At 48.5% G+C, this 26,928-nt stretch overlaps 23 non-coding genes across 23 annotated transcripts; all 23 read right to left on the reverse strand.

Annotated features, from left to right (window-relative positions):
* Nucleotides 1-72: 72 nt before the first annotated feature.
* On the reverse strand, nt 73-144 carry TRNAP-UGG (transfer RNA proline (anticodon UGG)). The gene has a single exon. It is a non-coding gene; the product is annotated as a tRNA-Pro (tRNA).
* A 1,346-nt stretch (nt 145-1,490) lies between these two features.
* TRNAV-AAC (transfer RNA valine (anticodon AAC)) lies at nt 1,491-1,563 on the reverse strand. Its single transcript has one exon. It is a non-coding gene; the product is annotated as a tRNA-Val (tRNA).
* Nucleotides 1,564-3,084: 1,521 nt separating this feature from the next.
* TRNAV-UAC (transfer RNA valine (anticodon UAC)) lies at nt 3,085-3,157 on the reverse strand. The gene has a single exon. It is a non-coding gene; the product is annotated as a tRNA-Val (tRNA).
* Nucleotides 3,158-3,601: 444 nt separating this feature from the next.
* On the reverse strand, nt 3,602-3,673 carry TRNAP-UGG (transfer RNA proline (anticodon UGG)). Its single transcript has one exon. It is a non-coding gene; the product is annotated as a tRNA-Pro (tRNA).
* Nucleotides 3,674-5,009: 1,336 nt separating this feature from the next.
* On the reverse strand, nt 5,010-5,082 carry TRNAV-AAC (transfer RNA valine (anticodon AAC)). Its single transcript has one exon. It is a non-coding gene; the product is annotated as a tRNA-Val (tRNA).
* A 1,521-nt stretch (nt 5,083-6,603) lies between these two features.
* Nucleotides 6,604-6,676, reverse strand: TRNAV-UAC (transfer RNA valine (anticodon UAC)). The gene has a single exon. It is a non-coding gene; the product is annotated as a tRNA-Val (tRNA).
* A 444-nt stretch (nt 6,677-7,120) lies between these two features.
* Nucleotides 7,121-7,192, reverse strand: TRNAP-UGG (transfer RNA proline (anticodon UGG)). The gene has a single exon. It is a non-coding gene; the product is annotated as a tRNA-Pro (tRNA).
* A 1,336-nt stretch (nt 7,193-8,528) lies between these two features.
* Nucleotides 8,529-8,601, reverse strand: TRNAV-AAC (transfer RNA valine (anticodon AAC)). The gene has a single exon. It is a non-coding gene; the product is annotated as a tRNA-Val (tRNA).
* Nucleotides 8,602-10,122: 1,521 nt separating this feature from the next.
* Nucleotides 10,123-10,195, reverse strand: TRNAV-UAC (transfer RNA valine (anticodon UAC)). The gene has a single exon. It is a non-coding gene; the product is annotated as a tRNA-Val (tRNA).
* A 441-nt stretch (nt 10,196-10,636) lies between these two features.
* On the reverse strand, nt 10,637-10,708 carry TRNAP-UGG (transfer RNA proline (anticodon UGG)). Its single transcript has one exon. It is a non-coding gene; the product is annotated as a tRNA-Pro (tRNA).
* Nucleotides 10,709-12,044: 1,336 nt separating this feature from the next.
* TRNAV-AAC (transfer RNA valine (anticodon AAC)) lies at nt 12,045-12,117 on the reverse strand. Its single transcript has one exon. It is a non-coding gene; the product is annotated as a tRNA-Val (tRNA).
* Nucleotides 12,118-13,638: 1,521 nt separating this feature from the next.
* Nucleotides 13,639-13,711, reverse strand: TRNAV-UAC (transfer RNA valine (anticodon UAC)). Its single transcript has one exon. It is a non-coding gene; the product is annotated as a tRNA-Val (tRNA).
* Nucleotides 13,712-14,155: 444 nt separating this feature from the next.
* On the reverse strand, nt 14,156-14,227 carry TRNAP-UGG (transfer RNA proline (anticodon UGG)). The gene has a single exon. It is a non-coding gene; the product is annotated as a tRNA-Pro (tRNA).
* Nucleotides 14,228-15,563: 1,336 nt separating this feature from the next.
* On the reverse strand, nt 15,564-15,636 carry TRNAV-AAC (transfer RNA valine (anticodon AAC)). The gene has a single exon. It is a non-coding gene; the product is annotated as a tRNA-Val (tRNA).
* Nucleotides 15,637-17,157: 1,521 nt separating this feature from the next.
* TRNAL-UAA (transfer RNA leucine (anticodon UAA)) lies at nt 17,158-17,230 on the reverse strand. The gene has a single exon. It is a non-coding gene; the product is annotated as a tRNA-Leu (tRNA).
* A 444-nt stretch (nt 17,231-17,674) lies between these two features.
* On the reverse strand, nt 17,675-17,746 carry TRNAP-UGG (transfer RNA proline (anticodon UGG)). The gene has a single exon. It is a non-coding gene; the product is annotated as a tRNA-Pro (tRNA).
* A 1,336-nt stretch (nt 17,747-19,082) lies between these two features.
* Nucleotides 19,083-19,155, reverse strand: TRNAV-AAC (transfer RNA valine (anticodon AAC)). The gene has a single exon. It is a non-coding gene; the product is annotated as a tRNA-Val (tRNA).
* A 1,521-nt stretch (nt 19,156-20,676) lies between these two features.
* On the reverse strand, nt 20,677-20,749 carry TRNAV-UAC (transfer RNA valine (anticodon UAC)). The gene has a single exon. It is a non-coding gene; the product is annotated as a tRNA-Val (tRNA).
* A 444-nt stretch (nt 20,750-21,193) lies between these two features.
* TRNAP-UGG (transfer RNA proline (anticodon UGG)) lies at nt 21,194-21,265 on the reverse strand. Its single transcript has one exon. It is a non-coding gene; the product is annotated as a tRNA-Pro (tRNA).
* Nucleotides 21,266-23,116: 1,851 nt separating this feature from the next.
* Nucleotides 23,117-23,189, reverse strand: TRNAV-UAC (transfer RNA valine (anticodon UAC)). Its single transcript has one exon. It is a non-coding gene; the product is annotated as a tRNA-Val (tRNA).
* Nucleotides 23,190-23,625: 436 nt separating this feature from the next.
* TRNAP-UGG (transfer RNA proline (anticodon UGG)) lies at nt 23,626-23,697 on the reverse strand. The gene has a single exon. It is a non-coding gene; the product is annotated as a tRNA-Pro (tRNA).
* Nucleotides 23,698-25,033: 1,336 nt separating this feature from the next.
* Nucleotides 25,034-25,106, reverse strand: TRNAV-AAC (transfer RNA valine (anticodon AAC)). The gene has a single exon. It is a non-coding gene; the product is annotated as a tRNA-Val (tRNA).
* Nucleotides 25,107-26,627: 1,521 nt separating this feature from the next.
* On the reverse strand, nt 26,628-26,700 carry TRNAV-UAC (transfer RNA valine (anticodon UAC)). Its single transcript has one exon. It is a non-coding gene; the product is annotated as a tRNA-Val (tRNA).
* Between the last annotated feature and the right edge of the window lie 228 nt (nt 26,701-26,928).

The raw sequence follows: 26,928 nt of genomic DNA on the forward strand, positions 1-26,928 counted from the left end.
CACCATGGCATCTTACAAGAGTGGAAAGCAGAAATACTCCTGTTTAAAAACAGATCGAACCTATGAAGGCACGGGCTCGTCCGGGATTTGAACCCGGGACCTCTCACACCCAAAGCGAGAATCATACCCCTAGACCAACGAGCCTGCTGCTGCAAAAGCCTTTCAAACATCTTCTGAAGTGTCTTTGTGAAAAAGCAGGGCCACTTGGAGACTCTCCTTCTAAGCGTGCCATAGCAATTGATGTTTTGTGCCAAGGGTTTTTTTTTTGCCTCTAGCAAGGCAAGAGGTAGTCAAGAAGCCCTATGCTAGCAAGCTGAACTGTGGCGCTGATGAGAAAAGCAGACCCTTTCTGGTAGTTGTACGCCTCCGCAGGACCTGGGCCCTTGCACCGTAGACTTCCAGACCAGAAGCACTGAAGGGCCTGCCATCTCTTGCGCCTGAGCCAGAGGAGCATGCCTCTTGTATTCAAGCACAATTGCTCGCTCAGTGCTCGATCAGGCTTGATCAGGCGAGATTTATATGAGTGCCTCACAGGCCTGAAACACTCACCTGGGAGACGCGGGGTGGCTGAATTCCCAGAATGGCCTTCGATAGGAAAATCACCTCCTTTCCTCCCGACTCATTTCAGAATTGGGTGAAAATCGCAAGACAGTGTTCAGGGGTGCATGGGTACTGCCTACTCCCAGCTGCCTCTCTGTCTTCTTCATGTTAATTTCAAGTCACAAGGAGGGACCATTGCCATTCTGCTCCGCCCACCTAACCAGGAAACCCAGGTTGAGCTTGTCTGCCTGTTGTTGTTGCAGGGGCAGTGCCTTCTCTGCCCAAAAGTGGCAGGAGAGCCTCACTTCAAACGATGGAATCAACTGCTTAAGTAGAAACCAGCATGGTAGTTACAGTGATAAGGTGCAGCTCTAACAGAAGGCGTGACTGAGATGCCCCTTCCAGAAATACATGGAATGCTGATTGAGGGCCCAGCCGGAGGGTTGGTGGATTTCTTTTCATATGCTACAGCAGCTTGCAAAGATAGTGTTGTGGGGAGCTGGCTGTGCAAGCAGAGGAAGATTTAAGGGCAGAAAATAGACCTATCAGAAGTGCGATATGAACCCACAACTACATGAGCAAACCAGGATGCTTAGCTTAACTGAAGATCAAGCTCTCTTGAGGCTGCCGCCTTAGACCACTCGGCCATCCTGACAGCTGAGTCTGTGTTTAGGTCTGACTCCTCAGTCTGCACTTGTCGATGCTGCCGCTTGCAATGTTCCTATCAAGGTGACAGGTTTAAAGGCCCCACAATATAACATGGCCAAGAAAAAAAAAAGTAAAAAACAGAATAAGAAACCAGGCACATGCACGACTACGCAAAGATGCAGATAACTTTTTACCGGCCTGCAATAGTAATACAAGTTTTACACAGGTCACAAGTTTTTAAAGGCCATCCCTGAGTGAGACTAAGCTTTTAGGGAGCAAACACAAAAGCAGACACTGCCCATTGTTTCTGCCCGGTCTCGAACCGGGGACCTTTCGCGTGTTAGGCGAACGTGATAACCACTACACTACAGAAACAAGCATGAGGGCTTGACTGAAGGAGCAAAATTCCCCTCATATGTTTGCCCGATTGCCTCTATACTTGATCAGCAGTTGCTCGCAAAGCGAGGAGTAAGTGTGAAAATTGCAGCGTTGTCAGCCAGCAAGCGTACACTCAGATGTACTGAAAAGTCACAGCTGCGGGTAGAGACAAATATCTGATGCCTAAATGCCTGAAACCAGAGCCTGTGAAAGCATCACACAGAGCACACTGAAAGCAAGCAGGAAGGAAGCCAAGGCATGGTGATCCTTTTTTTCTCCTGAGGCTAAAAATATTTTGCACAACAATGCTTTGAGTGGAATGAGGAATCTTCAAGCTTTGTGTATTTTGAGTAAAATTTGTGTGTTTTCTGCTAAAAAGGGTGTGTTGGGGATTTGGACCCGGACACCAACGAGCGAGGGCACAGAAGCACCACTGCTCAGACCCTGCTCCTAGGGTTGAGGGCAGAGAGTGGGCGAATACATCGCAAGGCAAGAAAATGCACATGGTTCTCTCTTCTGCAATATGACTAGAGTCATTTCCATGGTCGTCATCGAACATGACATAAAACGCCTCTATCCTTTAGACCTTTTGGCCCATAATTACAAGAGGATGACTGAGTGAGACGCTCTGCCAAATTTGGCAGCCTCGCACTCAGTCATTTTCAAAATGCAGGGAAGCGCCGTATTTAGTAGAATACAGCGCACCCCTGTGCTTCCCTCTGCGCCAGCTCTAAATTAGCTGCCGAGCACCAACGCAGCCATCCTTGCGCCATGGTACAAGGATGGCTGCGTGGAGGGGGAAATTGTTTTTGTTCAGGAAGGCACACCTTCCTGCACAACAGAAATCTTCAGTGGCGATATGTTCGTGCAGCACACATAGAAAGAGCAAAAATGAGGAGAAATGAAAACATTTCTGCTCGTTTCTCCACTATAACGACACCCATTGTATGGCGCTTGGATTTTGGCGCTGCCACAGATTTACAAAAACTCGTAAAACTGGAGCAGCATCAAAATGCTATGGTGTTGCAGTGGCCCACCCAGAGCAACGCCCATTGCACGCCCCTTCCAGGGAAAGGGCTGCGTGTGAAGGGGCCGTATTTACAAGGTGGTGTTAAGCCACAAAACGTGGTTGAACGGCGTCTTGTAAATACGGCACAGTACATAGTGCCACCGGGGCGTCACTAAAGATGATGTGCCGGTGGCGATAGGGCCTTGTAAGTCTGGCCCTTTCTTTGCTCAAGGTGTATGTTCTTGGTGAAGGTAGGAAAGCCATTTTCGCTCTCATACCTTCCTTCCTTGGCTGGCTTGACCACAGTAGGCCCAGGCTTCAATGGAAAGGTCAAAAAGGGAGCAACTGACTGCCGTAAGGTGTATCGTCTTCTCTTGGTGAGTTGAGACCGATGCCCTTGGAGCGTAGTACCTCACGATGGTGAGGGATAGACACAGCCTCTTTAATTTCAATTTACCTGTCAGGTGAGGTGGTAAATGCAAATAATGTGATAAAGCACAGCAACTTGCTGTTTCTGCCTGGCCTCGAACCAGGGACCTTTCGCGTGTAAGGCGAACGTGATAACCACTACACTACAGAAACAGACATGCCTGCTTATTTGCTTCATGTGGCTATGCATTGGACTGGAACCACTGCACTGGAAACAGACACACCTGCTTTCTTTATGTGGCTATGCTTTGGACTGGAATGCAAGGACTAAGGGACAATATTCATGACGCTCAAAGCTGAGCCTTTCTGACAGGATCTCTTCCTTTGGAAGAAAGGAACTGGGATCACTTTCATTCCAAGAGGTGATTTCAAAACCAGCCCTGCAATTACTTTGGAGAAGCACTGTGCATTTCATGTTCCAACGAGAAGTGCTGCTCCAACACAAAAAAGCAGTTAGAAAGAAATCCCGCACTCCTTCATCATGCCGAACTGCCTCGACACCAGTAGAAAGCATGCAATGCATTCCACCATGGCATCTTACAAGAGTGGAAAGCAGAAATACTCCTGTTTAAAAACAGATCGAACCTATGAAGGCACGGGCTCGTCCGGGATTTGAACCCGGGACCTCTCACACCCAAAGCGAGAATCATACCCCTAGACCAACGAGCCTGCTGCTGCAAAAGCCTTTCAAACATCTTCTGAAGTGTCTTTGTGAAAAAGCAGGGCCACTTGGAGACTCTCCTTCTAAGCGTGCCATAGCAATTGATGTTTTGTGCCAAGGGTTTTTTTTTTGCCTCTAGCAAGGCAAGAGGTAGTCAAGAAGCCCTATGCTAGCAAGCTGAACTGTGGCGCTGATGAGAAAAGCAGACCCTTTCTGGTAGTTGTACGCCTCCGCAGGACCTGGGCCCTTGCACCGTAGACTTCCAGACCAGAAGCACTGAAGGGCCTGCCATCTCTTGCGCCTGAGCCAGAGGAGCATGCCTCTTGTATTCAAGCACAATTGCTCGCTCAGTGCTCGATCAGGCGAGATTTATATGAGTGCCTCACAGGCCTGAAACACTCACCTGGGAGACGCGGGGTGGCTGAATTCCCAGAATGGCCTTCGATAGGAAAATCACCTCCTTTCCTCCCGACTCATTTCAGAATTGGGTGAAAATCGCAAGACAGTGTTCAGGGGTGCATGGGTACTGCCTACTCCCAGCTGCCTCTCTGTCTTCTTCATGTTAATTTCAAGTCACAAGGAGGGACCATTGCCATTCTGCTCCGCCCACCTAACCAGGAAACCCAGGTTGAGCTTGTCTGCCTGTTGTTGTTGCAGGGGCAGTGCCTTCTCTGCCCAAAAGTGGCAGGAGAGCCTCACTTCAAACGATGGAATCAACTGCTTAAGTAGAAACCAGCATGGTAGTTACAGTGATAAGGTGCAGCTCTAACAGAAGGCGTGACTGAGATGCCCCTTCCAGAAATACATGGAATGCTGATTGAGGGCCCAGCCGGAGGGTTGGTGGATTTCTTTTCATATGCTACAGCAGCTTGCAAAGATAGTGTTGTGGGGAGCTGGCTGTGCAAGCAGAGGAAGATTTAAGGGCAGAAAATAGACCTATCAGAAGTGCGATATGAACCCACAACTACATGAGCAAACCAGGATGCTTAGCTTAACTGAAGATCAAGCTCTCTTGAGGCTGCCGCCTTAGACCACTCGGCCATCCTGACAGCTGAGTCTGTGTTTAGGTCTGACTCCTCAGTCTGCACTTGTCGATGCTGCCGCTTGCAATGTTCCTATCAAGGTGACAGGTTTAAAGGCCCCACAATATAACATGGCCAAGAAAAAAAAAAGTAAAAAACAGAATAAGAAACCAGGCACATGCACGACTACGCAAAGATGCAGATAACTTTTTACCGGCCTGCAATAGTAATACAAGTTTTACACAGGTCACAAGTTTTTAAAGGCCATCCCTGAGTGAGACTAAGCTTTTAGGGAGCAAACACAAAAGCAGACACTGCCCATTGTTTCTGCCCGGTCTCGAACCGGGGACCTTTCGCGTGTTAGGCGAACGTGATAACCACTACACTACAGAAACAAGCATGAGGGCTTGACTGAAGGAGCAAAATTCCCCTCATATGTTTGCCCGATTGCCTCTATACTTGATCAGCAGTTGCTCGCAAAGCGAGGAGTAAGTGTGAAAATTGCAGCGTTGTCAGCCAGCAAGCGTACACTCAGATGTACTGAAAAGTCACAGCTGCGGGTAGAGACAAATATCTGATGCCTAAATGCCTGAAACCAGAGCCTGTGAAAGCATCACACAGAGCACACTGAAAGCAAGCAGGAAGGAAGCCAAGGCATGGTGATCCTTTTTTTCTCCTGAGGCTAAAAATATTTTGCACAACAATGCTTTGAGTGGAATGAGGAATCTTCAAGCTTTGTGTATTTTGAGTAAAATTTGTGTGTTTTCTGCTAAAAAGGGTGTGTTGGGGATTTGGACCCGGACACCAACGAGCGAGGGCACAGAAGCACCACTGCTCAGACCCTGCTCCTAGGGTTGAGGGCAGAGAGTGGGCGAATACATCGCAAGGCAAGAAAATGCACATGGTTCTCTCTTCTGCAATATGACTAGAGTCATTTCCATGGTCGTCATCGAACATGACATAAAACGCCTCTATCCTTTAGACCTTTTGGCCCATAATTACAAGAGGATGACTGAGTGAGACGCTCTGCCAAATTTGGCAGCCTCGCACTCAGTCATTTTCAAAATGCAGGGAAGCGCCGTATTTAGTAGAATACAGCGCACCCCTGTGCTTCCCTCTGCGCCAGCTCTAAATTAGCTGCCGAGCACCAACGCAGCCATCCTTGCGCCATGGTACAAGGATGGCTGCGTGGAGGGGGAAATTGTTTTTGTTCAGGAAGGCACACCTTCCTGCACAACAGAAATCTTCAGTGGCGATATGTTCGTGCAGCACACATAGAAAGAGCAAAAATGAGGAGAAATGAAAACATTTCTGCTCGTTTCTCCACTATAACGACACCCATTGTATGGCGCTTGGATTTTGGCGCTGCCACAGATTTACAAAAACTCGTAAAACTGGAGCAGCATCAAAATGCTATGGTGTTGCAGTGGCCCACCCAGAGCAACGCCCATTGCACGCCCCTTCCAGGGAAAGGGCTGCGTGTGAAGGGGCCGTATTTACAAGGTGGTGTTAAGCCACAAAACGTGGTTGAACGGCGTCTTGTAAATACGGCACAGTACATAGTGCCACCGGGGCATCACTAAAGATGATGTGCCGGTGGCGATAGGGCCTTGTAAGTCTGGCCCTTTCTTTGCTCAAGGTGTATGTTCTTGGTGAAGGTAGGAAAGCCATTTTCGCTCTCATACCTTCCTTCCTTGGCTGGCTTGACCACAGTAGGCCCAGGCTTCAATGGAAAGGTCAAAAAGGGAGCAACTGACTGCCGTAAGGTGTATCGTCTTCTCTTGGTGAGTTGAGACCGATGCCCTTGGAGCGTAGTACCTCACGATGGTGAGGGATAGACACAGCCTCTTTAATTTCAATTTACCTGTCAGGTGAGGTGGTAAATGCAAATAATGTGATAAAGCACAGCAACTTGCTGTTTCTGCCTGGCCTCGAACCAGGGACCTTTCGCGTGTAAGGCGAACGTGATAACCACTACACTACAGAAACAGACATGCCTGCTTATTTGCTTCATGTGGCTATGCATTGGACTGGAACCACTGCACTGGAAACAGACACACCTGCTTTCTTTATGTGGCTATGCTTTGGACTGGAATGCAAGGACTAAGGGACAATATTCATGACGCTCAAAGCTGAGCCTTTCTGACAGGATCTCTTCCTTTGGAAGAAAGGAACTGGGATCACTTTCATTCCAAGAGGTGATTTCAAAACCAGCCCTGCAATTACTTTGGAGAAGCACTGTGCATTTCATGTTCCAACGAGAAGTGCTGCTCCAACACAAAAAAGCAGTTAGAAAGAAATCCCGCACTCCTTCATCATGCCGAACTGCCTCGACACCAGTAGAAAGCATGCAATGCATTCCACCATGGCATCTTACAAGAGTGGAAAGCAGAAATACTCCGGTTTAAAAACAGATCGAACCTATGAAGGCACGGGCTCGTCCGGGATTTGAACCCGGGACCTCTCACACCCAAAGCGAGAATCATACCCCTAGACCAACGAGCCTGCTGCTGCAAAAGCCTTTCAAACATCTTCTGAAGTGTCTTTGTGAAAAAGCAGGGCCACTTGGAGACTCTCCTTCTAAGCGTGCCATAGCAATTGATGTTTTGTGCCAAGGGTTTTTTTTTTGCCTCTAGCAAGGCAAGAGGTAGTCAAGAAGCCCTATGCTAGCAAGCTGAACTGTGGCGCTGATGAGAAAAGCAGACCCTTTCTGGTAGTTGTACGCCTCCGCAGGACCTGGGCCCTTGCACCGTAGACTTCCAGACCAGAAGCACTGAAGGGCCTGCCATCTCTTGCGCCTGAGCCAGAGGAGCATGCCTCTTGTATTCAAGCACAATTGCTCGCTCAGTGCTCGATCAGGCGAGATTTATATGAGTGCCTCACAGGCCTGAAACACTCACCTGGGAGACGCGGGGTGGCTGAATTCCCAGAATGGCCTTCGATAGGAAAATCACCTCCTTTCCTCCCGACTCATTTCAGAATTGGGTGAAAATCGCAAGACAGTGTTCAGGGGTGCATGGGTACTGCCTACTCCCAGCTGCCTCTCTGTCTTCTTCATGTTAATTTCAAGTCACAAGGAGGGACCATTGCCATTCTGCTCCGCCCACCTAACCAGGAAACCCAGGTTGAGCTTGTCTGCCTGTTGTTGTTGCAGGGGCAGTGCCTTCTCTGCCCAAAAGTGGCAGGAGAGCCTCACTTCAAACGATGGAATCAACTGCTTAAGTAGAAACCAGCATGGTAGTTACAGTGATAAGGTGCAGCTCTAACAGAAGGCGTGACTGAGATGCCCCTTCCAGAAATACATGGAATGCTGATTGAGGGCCCAGCCGGAGGGTTGGTGGATTTCTTTTCATATGCTACAGCAGCTTGCAAAGATAGTGTTGTGGGGAGCTGGCTGTGCAAGCAGAGGAAGATTTAAGGGCAGAAAATAGACCTATCAGAAGTGCGATATGAACCCACAACTACATGAGCAAACCAGGATGCTTAGCTTAACTGAAGATCAAGCTCTCTTGAGGCTGCCGCCTTAGACCACTCGGCCATCCTGACAGCTGAGTCTGTGTTTAGGTCTGACTCCTCAGTCTGCACTTGTCGATGCTGCCGCTTGCAATGTTCCTATCAAGGTGACAGGTTTAAAGGCCCCACAATATAACATGGCCAAGAAAAAAAAAAGTAAAAAACAGAATAAGAAACCAGGCACATGCACGACTACGCAAAGATGCAGATAACTTTTTACCGGCCTGCAATAGTAATACAAGTTTTACACAGGTCACAAGTTTTTAAAGGCCATCCCTGAGTGAGACTAAGCTTTTAGGGAGCAAACACAAAAGCAGACACTGCCCATTGTTTCTGCCCGGTCTCGAACCGGGGACCTTTCGCGTGTTAGGCGAACGTGATAACCACTACACTACAGAAACAAGCATGAGGGCTTGACTGAAGGAGCAAAATTCCCCTCATATGTTTGCCCGATTGCCTCTATACTTGATCAGCAGTTGCTCGCAAAGCGAGGAGTAAGTGTGAAAATTGCAGCGTTGTCAGCCAGCAAGCGTACACTCAGATGTACTGAAAAGTCACAGCTGCGGGTAGAGACAAATATCTGATGCCTAAATGCCTGAAACCAGAGCCTGTGAAAGCATCACACAGAGCACACTGAAAGCAAGCAGGAAGGAAGCCAAGGCATGGTGATCCTTTTTTTCTCCTGAGGCTAAAAATATTTTGCACAACAATGCTTTGAGTGGAATGAGGAATCTTCAAGCTTTGTGTATTTTGAGTAAAATTTGTGTGTTTTCTGCTAAAAAGGGTGTGTTGGGGATTTGGACCCGGACACCAACGAGCGAGGGCACAGAAGCACCACTGCTCAGACCCTGCTCCTAGGGTTGAGGGCAGAGAGTGGGCGAATACATCGCAAGGCAAGAAAATGCACATGGTTCTATCTTCTGCAATATGACTAGAGTCATTTCCATGGTCGTCATCGAACATGACATAAAACGCCTCTATCCTTTAGACCTTTTGGCCCATAATTACAAGAGGATGACTGAGTGAGACGCTCTGCCAAATTTGGCAGCCTCGCACTCAGTCATTTTCAAAATGCAGGGAAGCGCCGTATTTAGTAGAATACAGCGCACCCCTGTGCTTCCCTCTGCGCCAGCTCTAAATTAGCTGCCGAGCACCAACGCAGCCATCCTTGCGCCATGGTACAAGGATGGCTGCGTGGAGGGGGAAATTGTTTTTGTTCAGGAAGGCACACCTTCCTGCACAACAGAAATCTTCAGTGGCGATATGTTCGTGCAGCACACATAGAAAGAGCAAAAATGAGGAGAAATGAAAACATTTCTGCTCGTTTCTCCACTATAACGACACCCATTGTATGGCGCTTGGATTTTGGCGCTGCCACAGATTTACAAAAACTCGTAAAACTGGAGCAGCATCAAAATGCTATGGTGTTGCAGTGGCCCACCCAGAGCAACGCCCATTGCACGCCCCTTCCAGGGAAAGGGCTGCGTGTGAAGGGGCCGTATTTACAAGGTGGTGTTAAGCCACAAAACGTGGTTGAACGGCGTCTTGTAAATACGGCACAGTACATAGTGCCACCGGGGCGTCACTAAAGATGATGTGCCGGTGGCGATAGGGCCTTGTAAGTCTGGCCCTTTCTTTGCTCAAGGTGTATGTTCTTGGTGAAGGTAGGAAAGCCATTTTCGCTCTCATACCTTCCTTCCTTGGCTGGCTTGACCACAGTAGGCCCAGGCTTCAATGGAAAGGTCAAAAAGGGAGCAACTGACTGCCGTAAGGTGTATCGTCTTCTCTTGGTGAGTTGAGACCGATGCCCTTGGAGCGTAGTACCTCACGATGGTGAGGGATAGACACAGCCTCTTTAATTTCAATTTACCTGTCAGGTGAGGTGGTAAATGCAAATAATGTGATAAAGCACAGCAACTTGCTGTTTCTGCCTGGCCTCGAACCAGGGACCTTTCGCGTGTAAGGCGAACGTGATAACCACTACACTACAGAAACAGACATGCCTGCTTATTTGCTTCATGTGGCTATGCATTGGACTGGAACCACTGCACTGGAAACAGACACACCTGCTTTCTTTATGTGGCTATGCTTTGGACTGGAATGCAAGGACTAAGGGACAATATTCATGACGCTCAAAGCTGAGCCTTTCTGACAGGATCTCTTCCTTTGGAAGAAAGGAACTGGGATCACTTTCATTCCAAGAGGTGATTTCAAAACCAGCCCTGCAATTACTTTGGAGAAGCACTGTGCATTTCATGTTCCAACGAGAAGTGCTGCTCCAACACAAAAAAGCAGTTAGAAAGAAATCCCGCACTCCATCATGCCGAACTGCCTCGACACCAGTAGAAAGCATGCAATGCATTCCACCATGGCATCTTACAAGAGTGGAAAGCAGAAATACTCCTGTTTAAAAACAGATCGAACCTATGAAGGCACGGGCTCGTCCGGGATTTGAACCCGGGACCTCTCACACCCAAAGCGAGAATCATACCCCTAGACCAACGAGCCTGCTGCTGCAAAAGCCTTTCAAACATCTTCTGAAGTGTCTTTGTGAAAAAGCAGGGCCACTTGGAGACTCTCCTTCTAAGCGTGCCATAGCAATTGATGTTTTGTGCCAAGGGGTTTTTTTTTGCCTCTAGCAAGGCAAGAGGTAGTCAAGAAGCCCTATGCTAGCAAGCTGAACTGTGGCGCTGATGAGAAAAGCAGACCCTTTCTGGTAGTTGTACGCCTCCGCAGGACCTGGGCCCTTGCACCGTAGACTTCCAGACCAGAAGCACTGAAGGGCCTGCCATCTCTTGCGCCTGAGCCAGAGGAGCATGCCTCTTGTATTCAAGCACAATTGCTCGCTCAGTGCTCGATCAAGCGAGATTTATATGAGTGCCTCACAGGCCTGAAACACTCACCTGGGAGACGCGGGGTGGCTGAATTCCCAGAATGGCCTTCGATAGGAAAATCACCTCCTTTCCTCCCGACTCATTTCAGAATTGGGTGAAAATCGCAAGACAGTGTTCAGGGGTGCATGGGTACTGCCTACTCCCAGCTGCCTCTCTGTCTTCTTCATGTTAATTTCAAGTCACAAGGAGGGACCATTGCCATTCTGCTCCGCCCACCTAACCAGGAAACCCAGGTTGAGCTTGTCTGCCTGTTGTTGTTGCAGGGGCAGTGCCTTCTCTGCCCAAAAGTGGCAGGAGAGCCTCACTTCAAACGATGGAATCAACTGCTTAAGTAGAAACCAGCATGGTAGTTACAGTGATAAGGTGCAGCTCTAACAGAAGGCGTGACTGAGATGCCCCTTCCAGAAATACATGGAATGCTGATTGAGGGCCCAGCCGGAGGGTTGGTGGATTTCTTTTCATATGCTACAGCAGCTTGCAAAGATAGTGTTGTGGGGAGCTGGCTGTGCAAGCAGAGGAAGATTTAAGGGCAGAAAATAGACCTATCAGAAGTGCGATATGAACCCACAACTACATGAGCAAACCAGGATGCTTAGCTTAACTGAAGATCAAGCTCTCTTGAGGCTGCCGCCTTAGACCACTCGGCCATCCTGACAGCTGAGTCTGTGTTTAGGTCTGACTCCTCAGTCTGCACTTGTCGATGCTGCCGCTTGCAATGTTCCTATCAAGGTGACAGGTTTAAAGGCCCCACAATATAACATGGCCAAGAAAAAAAAAAGTAAAAAACAGAATAAGAAACCAGGCACATGCACGACTACGCAAAGATGCAGATAACTTTTTACCGGCCTGCAATAGTAATACAAGTTTTACACAGGTCACAAGTTTTTAAAGGCCATCCCTGAGTGAGACTAAGCTTTTAGGGAGCAAACACAAAAGCAGACACTGCCCATTGTTTCTGCCCGGTCTCGAACCGGGGACCTTTCGCGTGTTAGGCGAACGTGATAACCACTACACTACAGAAACAAGCATGAGGGCTTGACTGAAGGAGCAAAATTCCCCTCATATGTTTGCCCGATTGCCTCTATACTTGATCAGCAGTTGCTCGCAAAGCGAGGAGTAAGTGTGAAAATTGCAGCGTTGTCAGCCAGCAAGCGTACACTCAGATGTACTGAAAAGTCACAGCTGCGGGTAGAGACAAATATCTGATGCCTAAATGCCTGAAACCAGAGCCTGTGAAAGCATCACACAGAGCACACTGAAAGCAAGCAGGAAGGAAGCCAAGGCATGGTGATCCTTTTTTTCTCCTGAGGCTAAAAATATTTTGCACAACAATGCTTTGAGTGGAATGAGGAATCTTCAAGCTTTGTGTATTTTGAGTAAAATTTGTGTGTTTTCTGCTAAAAAGGGTGTGTTGGGGATTTGGACCCGGACACCAACGAGCGAGGGCACAGAAGCACCACTGCTCAGACCCTGCTCCTAGGGTTGAGGGCAGAGAGTGGGCGAATACATCGCAAGGCAAGAAAATGCACATGGTTCTCTCTTCTGCAATATGACTAGAGTCATTTCCATGGTCGTCATCGAACATGACATAAAACGCCTCTATCCTTTAGACCTTTTGGCCCATAATTACAAGAGGATGACTGAGTGAGACGCTCTGCCAAATTTGGCAGCCTCGCACTCAGTCATTTTCAAAATGCAGGGAAGCGCCGTATTTAGTAGAATACAGCGCACCCCTGTGCTTCCCTCTGCGCCAGCTCTAAATTAGCTGCCGAGCACCAACGCAGCCATCCTTGCGCCATGGTACAAGGATGGCTGCGTGGAGGGGGAAATTGTTTTTGTTCAGGAAGGCACACCTTCCTGCACAACAGAAATCTTCAGTGGCGATATGTTCGTGCAGCACACATAGAAAGAGCAAAAATGAGGAGAAATGAAAACATTTCTGCTCGTTTCTCCACTATAACGACACCCATTGTATGGCGCTTGGATTTTGGCGCTACCACAGATTTACAAAAACTCGTAAAACTGGAGCAGCATCAAAATGCTATGGTGTTGCAGTGGCCCACCCAGAGCAACGCCCATTGCACGCCCCTTCCAGGGAAAGGGCTGCGTGTGAAGGGGCCGTATTTACAAGGTGGTGTTAAGCCACAAAACGTGGTTGAACGGCGTCTTGTAAATACGGCACAGTACATAGTGCCACCGGGGCGTCACTAAAGATGATGTGCCGGTGGCGATAGGGCCTTGTAAGTCTGGCCCTTTCTTTGCTCAAGGTGTATGTTCTTGGTGAAGGTAGGAAAGCCATTTTCGCTCTCATACCTTCCTTCCTTGGCTGGCTTGACCACAGTAGGCCCAGGCTTCAATGGAAAGGTCAAAAAGGGAGCAACTGACTGCCGTAAGGTGTATCGTCTTCTCTTGGTGAGTTGAGACCGATGCCCTTGGAGCGTAGTACCTCACGATGGTGAGGGATAGACACAGCCTCTTTAATTTCAATTTACCTGTCAGGTGAGGTGGTAAATGCAAATAATGTGATAAAGCACAGCAACTTGCTGTTTCTGCCTGGCCTCGAACCAGGGACCTTTCGCGTGTAAGGCGAACGTGATAACCACTACACTACAGAAACAGACATGCCTGCTTATTTGCTTCATGTGGCTATGCATTGGACTGGAACCACTGCACTGGAAACAGACACACCTGCTTTCTTTATGTGGCTATGCTTTGGACTGGAATGCAAGGACTAAGGGACAATATTCATGACGCTCAAAGCTGAGCCTTTCTGACAGGATCTCTTCCTTTGGAAGAAAGGAACTGGGATCACTTTCATTCCAAGAGGTGATTTCAAAACCAGCCCTGCAATTACTTTGGAGAAGCACTGTGCATTTCATGTTCCAACGAGAAGTGCTGCTCCAACACAAAAAAGCAGTTAGAAAGAAATCCCGCACTCCTTCATCATGCCGAACTGCCTCGACACCAGTAGAAAGCATGCAATGCATTCCACCATGGCATCTTACAAGAGTGGAAAGCAGAAATACTCCGGTTTAAAAACAGATCGAACCTATGAAGGCACGGGCTCGTCCGGGATTTGAACCCGGGACCTCTCACACCCAAAGCGAGAATCATACCCCTAGACCAACGAGCCTGCTGCTGCAAAAGCCTTTCAAACATCTTCTGAAGTGTCTTTGTGAAAAAGCAGGGCCACTTGGAGACTCTCCTTCTAAGCGTGCCATAGCAATTGATGTTTTGTGCCAAGGGTTTTTTTTTTGCCTCTAGCAAGGCAAGAGGTAGTCAAGAAGCCCTATGCTAGCAAGCTGAACTGTGGCGCTGATGAGAAAAGCAGACCCTTTCTGGTAGTTGTACGCCTCCGCAGGACCTGGGCCCTTGCACCGTAGACTTCCAGACCAGAAGCACTGAAGGGCCTGCCATCTCTTGCGCCTGAGCCAGAGGAGCATGCCTCTTGTATTCAAGCACAATTGCTCGCTCAGTGCTCGATCAGGCGAGATTTATATGAGTGCCTCACAGGCCTGAAACACTCACCTGGGAGACGCGGGGTGGCTGAATTCCCAGAATGGCCTTCGATAGGAAAATCACCTCCTTTCCTCCCGACTCATTTCAGAATTGGGTGAAAATCGCAAGACAGTGTTCAGGGGTGCATGGGTACTGCCTACTCCCAGCTGCCTCTCTGTCTTCTTCATGTTAATTTCAAGTCACAAGGAGGGACCATTGCCATTCTGCTCCGCCCACCTAACCAGGAAACCCAGGTTGAGCTTGTCTGCCTGTTGTTGTTGCAGGGGCAGTGCCTTCTCTGCCCAAAAGTGGCAGGAGAGCCTCACTTCAAACGATGGAATCAACTGCTTAAGTAGAAACCAGCATGGTAGTTACAGTGATAAGGTGCAGCTCTAACAGAAGGCGTGACTGAGATGCCCCTTCCAGAAATACATGGAATGCTGATTGAGGGCCCAGCCGGAGGGTTGGTGGATTTCTTTTCATATGCTACAGCAGCTTGCAAAGATAGTGTTGTGGGGAGCTGGCTGTGCAAGCAGAGGAAGATTTAAGGGCAGAAAATAGACCTATCAGAAGTGCGATATGAACCCACAACTACATGAGCAAACCAGGATGCTTAGCTTAACTGAAGATCAAGCTCTCTTGAGGCTGCCGCCTTAGACCACTCGGCCATCCTGACAGCTGAGTCTGTGTTTAGGTCTGACTCCTCAGTCTGCACTTGTCGATGCTGCCGCTTGCAATGTTCCTATCAAGGTGACAGGTTTAAAGGCCCCACAATATAACATGGCCAAGAAAAAAAAAAGTAAAAAACAGAATAAGAAACCAGGCACATGCACGACTACGCAAAGATGCAGATAACTTTTTACCGGCCTGCAATAGTAATACAAGTTTTACACAGGTCACAAGTTTTTAAAGGCCATCCCTGAGTGAGACTAAGCTTTTAGGGAGCAAACACAAAAGCAGACACTGCCCATTGTTTCTGCCCGGTCTCGAACCGGGGACCTTTCGCGTGTTAGGCGAACGTGATAACCACTACACTACAGAAACAAGCATGAGGGCTTGACTGAAGGAGCAAAATTCCCCTCATATGTTTGCCCGATTGCCTCTATACTTGATCAGCAGTTGCTCGCAAAGCGAGGAGTAAGTGTGAAAATTGCAGCGTTGTCAGCCACCAAGCGTACACTCAGATGTACTGAAAAGTCACAGCTGCGGGTAGAGACAAATATCTGATGCCTAAATGCCTGAAACCAGAGCCTGTGAAAGCATCACACAGAGCACACTGAAAGCAAGCAGGAAGGAAGCCAAGGCATGGTGATCCTTTTTTTCTCCTGAGGCTAAAAATATTTTGCACAACAATGCTTTGAGTGGAATGAGGAATCTTCAAGCTTTGTGTATTTTGAGTAAAATTTGAGTGTTTTCTGCTAAAAAGGGTGTGTTGGGGATTTGGACCCGGACACCAACGAGCGAGGGCACAGAAGCACCACTGCTCAGACCCTGCTCCTAGGGTTGAGGGCAGAGAGTGGGCGAATACATCGCAAGGCAAGAAAATGCACATGGTTCTCTCTTCTGCAATATGACTAGAGTCATTTCCATGGTCGTCATCGAACATGACATAAAACGCCTCTATCCTTTAGACCTTTTGGCCCATAATTACAAGAGGATGACTGAGTGAGACGCTCTGCCAAATTTGGCAGCCTCGCACTCAGTCATTTTCAAAATGCAGGGAAGCGCCGTATTTAGTAGAATACAGCGCACCCCTGTGCTTCCCTCTGCGCCAGCTCTAAATTAGCTGCCGAGCACCAACGCAGCCATCCTTGCGCCATGGTACAAGGATGGCTGCGTGGAGGGGGAAATTGTTTTTGTTCAGGAAGGCACACCTTCCTGCACAACAGAAATCTTCAGTGGCGATATGTTCGTGCAGCACACATAGAAAGAGCAAAAATGAGGAGAAATGAAAACATTTCTGCTCGTTTCTCCACTATAACGACACCCATTGTATGGCGCTTGGATTTTGGCGCTGCCACAGATTTACAAAAACTCGTAAAACTGGAGCAGCATCAAAATGCTATGGTGTTGCAGTGGCCCACCCAGAGCAACGCCCATTGCACGCCCCTTCCAGGGAAAGGGCTGCGTGTGAAGGGGCCGTATTTACAAGGTGGTGTTAAGCCACAAAACGTGGTTGAACGGCGTCTTGTAAATACGGCACAGTACATAGTGCCACCGGGGCGTCACTAAAGATGATGTGCCGGTGGCGATAGGGCCTTGTAAGTCTGGCCCTTTCTTTGCTCAAGGTGTATGTTCTTGGTGAAGGTAGGAAAGCCATTTTCGCTCTCATACCTTCCTTCCTTGGCTGGCTTGACCACAGTAGGCCCAGGCTTCAATGGAAAGGTCAAAAAGGGAGCAACTGACTGCCGTAAGGTGTATCGTCTTCTCTTGGTGAGTTGAGACCGATGCCCTTGGAGCGTAGTACCTCACGATGGTGAGGGATAGACACAGCCTCTTTAATTTCAATTTACCTGTCAGGTGAGGTGGTAAATGCAAATAATGTGATAAAGCACAGCAACTTGCTGTTTCTGCCTGGCCTCGAACCAGGGACCTTTCGCGTTTAAGGCGAACGTGATAACCACTACACTACAGAAACAGACATGCCTGCTTATTTGCTTCATGTGGCTATGCATTGGACTGGAACCACTGCACTGGAAACAGACACACCTGCTTTCTTTATGTGGCTATGCTTTGGACTGGAATGCAAGGACTAAGGGACAATATTCATGACGCTCAAAGCTGAGCCTTTCTGACAGGATCTCTTCCTTTGGAAGAAAGGAACTGGGATCACTTTCTTTCAAAGAGGTGATTTCAAAACCAGCCCTGCAATTACTTTGGAGAAGCACTGTGCATTTCATGTTCCAACGAGAAGTGCTGCTCCAACACAAAAAAGCAGTTAGAAAGAAATACCGCACTCCTTCATCATGCCGAACTGCCTCGACACCAGTAGAAAGCATGCAATGCATTCCACCATGGCATCTTACAAGAGTGGAAAGCAGAAATACTCCTGTTTAAAAACAGATCGAACCTATGAAGACACGGGCTCGTCCGGGATTTGAACCCGGGACCTCTCACACCCAAAGCGAGAATCATACCCCTAGACCAACGAGCCTGCTGCTGCAAAAGCCTTTCAAACATCTTCTGAAGTGTCTTTGTGAAAAAGCAGGGCCACTTGGAGACTCTCCTTCTAAGCGTGCCATAGCAATTGATGTTTTGTGCCAAGGGGTTTTTTTTTGCCTCTAGCAAGGCAAGAGGTAGTCAAGAAGCCCTATGCTAGCAAGCTGAACTGTGGCGCTGATGAGAAAAGCAGACCCTTTCTGGTAGTTGTACGCCTCCGCAGGACCTGGGCCCTTGCACCGTAGACTTCCAGACCAGAAGCACTGAAGGGCCTGCCATCTCTTGCGCCTGAGCCAGAGGAGCATGCCTCTTGTATTCAAGCACAATTGCTCGCTCAGTGCTCGATCAGGCGAGATTTATATGAGTGCCTCACAGGCCTGAAACACTCACCTGGGAGACGCGGGGTGGCTGAATTCCCAGAATGGCCTTCGATAGGAAAATCACCTCCTTTCCTCCCGACTCATTTCAGAATTGGGTGAAAATCGCAAGACAGTGTTCAGGGGTGCATGGGTACTGCCTACTCCCAGCTGCCTCTCTGTCTTCTTCATGTTAATTTCAAGTCACAAGGAGGGACCATTGCCATTCTGCTCCGCCCACCTAACCAGGAAACCCAGGTTGAGCTTGTCTGCCTGTTGTTGTTGCAGGGGCAGTGCCTTCTCTGCCCAAAAGTGGCAGGAGAGCCTCACTTCAAACGATGGAATCAACTGCTTAAGTAGAAACCAGCATGGTAGTTACAGTGATAAGGTGCAGCTCTAACAGAAGGCGTGACTGAGATGCCCCTTCCAGAAATACATGGAATGCTGATTGAGGGCCCAGCCGGAGGGTTGGTGGATTTCTTTTCATATGCTACAGCAGCTTGCAAAGATAGTGTTGTGGGGAGCTGGCTGTGCAAGCAGAGGAAGATTTAAGGGCAGAAAATAGACCTATCAGAAGTGCGATATGAACCCACAACTACATGAGCAAACCAGGATGCTTAGCTTAACTGAAGATCAAGCTCTCTTGAGGCTGCCGCCTTAGACCACTCGGCCATCCTGACAGCTGAGTCTGTGTTTAGGTCTGACTCCTCAGTCTGCACTTGTCGATGCTGCCGCTTGCAATGTTCCTATCAAGGTGACAGGTTTAAAGGCCCCACAATATAACATGGCCAAGAAAAAAAAAAGTAAAAAACAGAATAAGAAACCAGGCACATGCACGACTACGCAAAGATGCAGATAACTTTTTACCGGCCTGCAATAGTAATACAAGTTTTACACAGGTCACAAGTTTTTAAAGGCCATCCCTGAGTGAGACTAAGCTTTTAGGGAGCAAACACAAAAGCAGACACTGCCCATTGTTTCTGCCCGGTCTCGAACCGGGGACCTTTCGCGTGTTAGGCAAACGTGATAACCACTACACTACAGAAACAAGCATGAGGGCTTGACTGAAGGAGCAAAATTCCCCTCATATGTTTGCCCGATTGCCTCTATACTTGATCAGCAGTTGCTCGCAAAGCGAGGAGTAAGTGTGAAAATTGCAGCGTTGTCAGCCAGCAAGCGTACACTCAGATGTACTGAAAAGTCACAGCTGCGGGTAGAGACAAATATCTGATGCCTAAATGCCTGAAACCAGAGCCTGTGAAAGCATCACACAGAGCACACTGAAAGCAAGCAGGAAGGAAGCCAAGGCATGGTGATCCTTTTTTTCTCCTGAGGCTAAAAATATTTTGCACAACAATGCTTTGAGTGGAATGAGGAATCTTCAAGCTTTGTGTATTTTGAGTAAAATTTGTGTGTTTTCTGCTAAAAAGGGTGTGTTGGGGATTTGGACCCGGACACCAACGAGCGAGGGCACAGAAGCACCACTGCTCAGACCCTGCTCCTAGGGTTGAGGGCAGAGAGTGGGCGAATACATCGCAAGGCAAGAAAATGCACATGGTTCTCTCTTCTGCAATATGACTAGAGTCATTTCCATGGTCGTCATCGAACATGACATAAAACGCCTCTATCCTTTAGACCTTTTGGCCCATAATTACAAGAGGATGACTGAGTGAGACGCTCTGCCAAATTTGGCAGCCTCGCACTCAGTCATTTTCAAAATGCAGGGAAGCGCCGTATTTAGTAGAATACAGCGCACCCCTGTGCTTCCCTCTGCGCCAGCTCTAAATTAGCTGCCGAGCACCAACGCAGCCATCCTTGCGCCATGGTACAAGGATGGCTGCGTGGAGGGGGAAATTGTTTTTGTTCAGGAAGGCACACCTTCCTGCACAACAGAAATCTTCAGTGGCGATATGTTCGTGCAGCACACATAGAAAGAGCAAAAATGAGGAGAAATGAAAACATTTCTGCTCGTTTCTCCACTATAACGACACCCATTGTATGGCGCTTGGATTTTGGCGCTGCCACAGATTTACAAAAACTCGTAAAACTGGAGCAGCATCAAAATGCTATGGTGTTGCAGTGGCCCACCCAGAGCAACGCCCATTGCACGCCCCTTCCAGGGAAAGGGCTGCGTGTGAAGGGGCCGTATTTACAAGGTGGTGTTAAGCCACCAAACGTGGTTGAACGGCGTCTTGTAAATACGGCACAGTACATAGTGCCACCGGGGCGTCACTAAAGATGATGTGCCGGTGGCGATAGGGCCTTGTAAGTCTGGCCCTTTCTTTGCTCAAGGTGTATGTTCTTGGTGAAGGTAGGAAAGCCATTTTCGCTCTCATACCTTCCTTCCTTGGCTGGCTTGACCACAGTAGGCCCAGGCTTCAATGGAAAGGTCAAAAAGGGAGCAACTGACTGCCGTAAGGTGTATCGTCTTCTCTTGGTGAGTTGAGACCGATGCCCTTGGAGCGTAGTACCTCACGATGGTGAGGGATAGACACAGCCTCTTTAATTTCAATTTACCTGTCAGGTGAGGTGGTAAATGCAAATAATGTGATAAAGCACAGCAACTTGCTGTTTCTGCCTGGCCTCGAACCAGGGACCTTTCGCGTGTAAGGCGAACGTGATAACCACTACACTACAGAAACAGACATGCCTGCTTATTTGCTTCATGTGGCTATGCATTGGACTGGAACCACTGCACTGGAAACAGACACACCTGCTTTCTTTATGTGGCTATGCTTTGGACTGGAATGCAAGGACTAAGGGACAATATTCATGACGCTCAAAGCTGAGCCTTTCTGACAGGATCTCTTCCTTTGGAAGAAAGGAACTGGGATCACTTTCATTCCAAGAGGTGATTTCAAAACCAGCCCTGCAATTACTTTGGAGAAGCACTGTGCATTTCATGTTCCAACGAGAAGTGCTGCTCCAACACAAAAAAGCAGTTAGAAAGAAATCCCGCACTCCTTCATCATGCCGAACTGCCTCGACACCAGTAGAAAGCATGCAATGCATTCCACCATGGCATCTTACAAGAGTGGAAAGCAGAAATACTCCTGTTTAAAAACAGATCGAACCTATGAAGGCACGGGCTCGTCCGGGATTTAAACCCGGGACCTCTCACACCCAAAGCGAGAATCATACCCCTAGACCAACGAGCCTGCTGCTGCAAAAGCCTTTCAAACATCTTCTGAAGTGTCTTTGTGAAAAAGCAGGGCCACTTGGAGACTCTCCTTCTAAGCGTGCCATAGCAATTGATGTTTTGTGCCAAGGGGTTTTTTTTTGCCTCTAGCAAGGCAAGAGGTAGTCAAGAAGCCCTATGCTAGCAAGCTGAACTGTGGCGCTGATGAGAAAAGCAGACCCTTTCTGGTAGTTGTACGCCTCCGCAGGACCTGGGCCCTTGCACCGTAGACTTCCAGACCAGAAGCACTGAAGGGCCTGCCATCTCTTGCGCCTGAGCCAGAGGAGCATGCCTCTTGTATTCAAGCACAATTGCTCGCTCAGTGCTCGATCAGGCGAGATTTATATGAGTGCCTCACAGGCCTGAAACACTCACCTGGGAGACGCGGGGTGGCTGAATTCCCAGAATGGCCTTCGATAGGAAAATCACCTCCTTTCCTCCCGACTCATTTCAGAATTGGGTGAAAATCGCAAGACAGTGTTCAGGGGTGCATGGGTACTGCCTACTCCCAGCTGCCTCTCTGTCTTCTTCATGTTAATTTCAAGTCACAAGGAGGGACCATTGCCATTCTGCTCCGCCCACCTAACCAGGAAACCCAGGTTGAGCTTGTCTGCCTGTTGTTGTTGCAGGGGCAGTGCCTTCTCTGCCCAAAAGTGGCAGGAGAGCCTCACTTCAAACGATGGAATCAACTGCTTAAGTAGAAACCAGCATGGTAGTTACAGTGATAAGGTGCAGCTCTAACAGAAGGCGTGACTGAGATGCCCCTTCCAGAAATACATGGAATGCTGATTGAGGGCCCAGCCGGAGGGTTGGTGGATTTCTTTTCATATGCTACAGCAGCTTGCAAAGATAGTGTTGTGGGGAGCTGGCTGTGCAAGCAGAGGAAGATTTAAGGGCAGAAAATAGACCTATCAGAAGTGCGATATGAACCCACAACTACATGAGCAAACCAGGATGCTTAGCTTAACTGAAGATCAAGCTCTCTTGAGGCTGCCGCCTTTAGTAGAATACAGCGCACCCCTGTGCTTCCCTCTGCGCCAGCTCTAAATTAGCTGCCGAGCACCAACGCAGCCATCCTTGCGCCATGGTACAAGGATGGCTGCGTGGAGGGGGAAATTGTTTTTGTTCAGGAAGGCACACCTTCCTGCACAACAGAAATCTTCAGTGGCGATATGTTCGTGCAGCACACATAGAAAGAGCAAAAATGAGGAGAAATGAAAACATTTCTGCTCGTTTCTCCACTATAACGACACCCATTGTATGGCGCTTGGATTTTGGCGCTGCCACAGATTTACAAAAACTCGTAAAACTGGAGCAGCATCAAAATGCTATGGTGTTGCAGTGGCCCACCCAGAGCAACGCCCATTGCACGCCCCTTCCAGGGAAAGGGCTGCATGTGAAGGGGCCGTATTTACAAGGTGGTGTTAAGCCACAAAACGTGGTTGAACGGCGTCTTGTAAATACGGCACAGTACATAGTGCCACCGGGGCGTCACTAAAGATGATGTGCCGGTGGCGATAGGGCCTTGTAAGTCTGGCCCTTTCTTTGCTCAAGGTGTATGTTCTTGGTGAAGGTAGGAAAGCCATTTTCGCTCTCATACCTTCCTTCCTTGGCTGGCTTGACCACAGTAGGCCCAGGCTTCAATGGAAAGGTCAAAAAGGGAGCAACTGACTGCCGTAAGGTGTATCGTCTTCTCTTGGTGAGTTGAGACCGATGCCCTTGGAGCGTAGTACCTCACGATGGTGAGGGATAGACACAGCCTCTTTAATTTCAATTTACCTGTCAGGTGAGGTGGTAAATGCAAATAATGTGATAAAGCACAGCAACTTGCTGTTTCTGCCTGGCCTCGAACCAGGTACCTTTCGCGTGTAAGGCGAACGTGATAACCACTACACTACAGAAACAGACATGCCTGCTTATTTGCTTCATGTGGCTATGCATTGGACTGGAACCACTGCACTGGAAACAGACACACCTGCTTTCTTTATGTGGCTATGCTTTGGACTGGAATGCAAGGACAATATTCATGACGCTCAAAGCTGAGCCTTTCTGACAGGATCTCTTCCTTTGGAAGAAAGGAACTGGGATCACTTTCATTCCAAGAGGTGATTTCAAAACCAGCCCTGCAATTACTTTGGAGAAGCACTGTGCATTTCATGTTCCAACGAGAAGTGCTGCTCCAACACAAAAAAGCAGTTAGAAAGAAATCCCGCACTCCTTCATCATGCCGAACTGCCTCGACACCAGTAGAAAGCATGCAATGCATTCCACCATGGCATCTTACAAGAGTGGAAAGCAGAAATACTCCTGTTTAAAAACAGATCGAACCTATGAAGGCACGGGCTCGTCCGGGATTTGAACCCGGGACTTCTCACACCCAAAGCGAGAATCATACCCCTAGACCAACGAGCCTGCTGCTGCAAAAGCCTTTCAAACATCTTCTGAAGTGTCTTTGTGAAAAAGCAGGGCCACTTGGAGACTCTCCTTCTAAGCGTGCCATAGCAATTGATGTTTTGTGCCAAGGGGTTTTTTTTTGCCTCTAGCAAGGCAAGAGGTAGTCAAGAAGCCCTATGCTAGCAAGCTGAACTGTGGCGCTGATGAGAAAAGCAGACCCTTTCTGGTAGTTGTACGCCTCCGCAGGACCTGGGCCCTTGCACCGTAGACTTCCAGACCAGAAGCACTGAAGGGCCTGCCATCTCTTGCGCCTGAGCCAGAGGAGCATGCCTCTTGTATTCAAGCACAATTGCTCGCTCAGTGCTCGATCAGGCGAGATTTATATGAGTGCCTCACAGGCCTGAAACACTCACCTGGGAGACGCGGGGTGGCTGAATTCCCAGAATGGCCTTCGATAGGAAAATCACCTCCTTTCCTCCCGACTCATTTCAGAATTGGGTGAAAATCGCAAGACAGTGTTCAGGGGTGCATGGGTACTGCCTACTCCCAGCTGCCTCTCTGTCTTCTTCATGTTAATTTCAAGTCACAAGGAGGGACCATTGCCATTCTGCTCCGCCCACCTAACCAGGAAACCCAGGTTGAGCTTGTCTGCCTGTTGTTGTTGCAGGGGCAGTGCCTTCTCTGCCCAAAAGTGGCAGGAGAGCCTCACTTCAAACGATGGAATCAACTGCTTAAGTAGAAACCAGCATGGTAGTTACAGTGATAAGGTGCAGCTCTAACAGAAGGCGTGACTGAGATGCCCCTTCCAGAAATACATGGAATGCTGATTGAGGGCCCAGCCGGAGGGTTGGTGGATTTCTTTTCATATGCTACAGCAGCTTGCAAAGATAGTGTTGTGGGGAGCTGGCTGTGCAAGCAGAGGAAGATTTAAGGGCAGAAAATAGACCTATCAGAAGTGCGATATGAACCCACAACTACATGAGCAAACCAGGATGCTTAGCTTAACTGAAGATCAAGCTCTCTTGAGGCTGCCGCCTTAGACCACTCGGCCATCCTGACAGCTGAGTCTGTGTTTAGGTCTGACTCCTCAGTCTGCACTTGTCGATGCTGCCGCTTGCAATGTTCCTATCAAGGTGACAGGTTTAAAGGCCCCACAATATAACATGGCCAAGAAAAAAAAAAGTAAAAAACAGAATAAGAAACCAGGCACATGCACGACTACGCAAAGATGCAGATAACTTTTTACCGGCCTGCAATAGTAATACAAGTTTTACACAGGTCACAAGTTTTTAAAGGCCATCCCTGAGTGAGACTAAGCTTTTAGGGAGCAAACACAAAAGCAGACACTGCCCATTGTTTCTGCCCGGTCTCGAACCGGGGACCTTTCGCGTGTTAGGCGAACGTGATAACCACTACACTACAGAAACAAGCATGAGGGCTTGACTGAAGGAGCAAAATTCCCCTCATATGTTTGCCCGATTGCCTCTATACTTGATCAGCAGTTGCTCGCAAAGCGAGGAGTAAGTGTGAAAATTGCAGCGTTGTCAGCCAGCAAGCGTACACTCAGATGTACTGAAAAGTCACAGCTGCGGGTAGAGACAAATATCTGATGCCTAAATGCCTGAAACCAGAGCCTGTGAAAGCATCACACAGAGCACACTGAAAGCAAGCAGGAAGGAAGCCAAGGCATGGTGATCCTTTTTTTCTCCTGAGGCTAAAAATATTTTGCACAACAATGCTTTGAGTGGAATGAGGAATCTTCAAGCTTTGTGTATTTTGAGTAAAATTTGTGTGTTTTCTGCTAAAAAGGGTGTGTTGGGGATTTGGACCCGGACACCAACGAGCGAGGGCACAGAAGCACCACTGCTCAGACCCTGCTCCTAGGGTTGAGGGCAGAGAGTGGGCGAATACATCGCAAGGCAAGAAAATGCACATGGTTCTCTCTTCTGCAATATGACTAGAGTCATTTCCATGGTCGTCATCGAACATGACATAAAACGCCTCTATCCTTTAGACCTTTTGGCCCATAATTACAAGAGGATGACTGAGTGAGACGCTCTGCCAAATTTGGCAGCCTCGCACTCAGTCATTTTCAAAATGCAGGGAAGCGCCGTATTTAGTAGAATACAGCGCACCCCTGTGCTTCCCTCTGCGCCAGCTCTAAATTAGCTGCCGAGCACCAACGCAGCCATCCTTGCGCCATGGTACAAGGATGGCTGCGTGGAGGGGGAAATTGTTTTTGTTCAGGAAGGCACACCTTCCTGCACAACAGAAATCTTTAGTGGCGATATGTTCGTGCAGCACACATAGAAAGAGCAAAAATGAGGAGAAATGAAAACATTTCTGCTCGTTTCTCCACTATAACGACACCCATTGTATGGCGCTTGGATTTTGGCGCTGCCACAGATTTACAAAAACTCGTAAAACTGGAGCAGCATCAAAATGCTATGGTGTTGCAGTGGCCCACCCAGAGCAACGCCCATTGCACGCCCCTTCCAGGGAAAGGGCTGCGTGTGAAGGGGCCGTATTTACAAGGTGGTGTTAAGCCACAAAACGTGGTTGAACGGCGTCTTGTAAATACGGCACAGTACATAGTGCCACCGGGGCGTCACTAAAGATGATGTGCCGGTGGCGATAGGGCCTTGTAAGTCTGGCCCTTTCTTTGCTCAAGGTGTATGTTCTTGGTGAAGGTAGGAAAGCCATTTTCGCTCTCATACCTTCCTTCCTTGGCTGGCTTGACCACAGTAGGCCCAGGCTTCAATGGAAAGGTCAAAAAGGGAGCAACTGACTGCCGTAAGGTGTATCGTCTTCTCTTGGTGAGTTGAGACCGATGCCCTTGGAGCGTAGTACCTCACAATGGTGAGGGATAGACACAGCCTCTTTAATTTCAATTTACCTGTCAGGTGAGGTGGTAAATGCAAATAATGTGATAAAGCACAGCAACTTGCTGTTTCTGCCTGGCCTCGAACCAGGGACCTTTCGCGTGTAAGGCGAACGTGATAACCACTACACTACAGAAACAGACATGCCTGCTTATTTGCTTCATGTGGCTATGCATTGGACTGGAACCACTGCACTGGAAACAGACACACCTGCTTTCTTTATGTGGCTATGCTTTGGACTGGAATGCAAGGACTAAGGGACAATATTCATGACGCTCAAAGCTGAGCCTTTCTGACAGGATCTCTTCCTTTGGAAGAAAGGAACTGGGATCACTTTCATTCCAAGAGGTGATTTCAAAACCAGCCC

The sequence above is a fragment of the Pleurodeles waltl genome, chromosome 10 (assembly GCF_031143425.1).
Source record: "Pleurodeles waltl isolate 20211129_DDA chromosome 10, aPleWal1.hap1.20221129, whole genome shotgun sequence".
NCBI lineage: Eukaryota > Metazoa > Chordata > Amphibia > Caudata > Salamandridae > Pleurodeles > Pleurodeles waltl.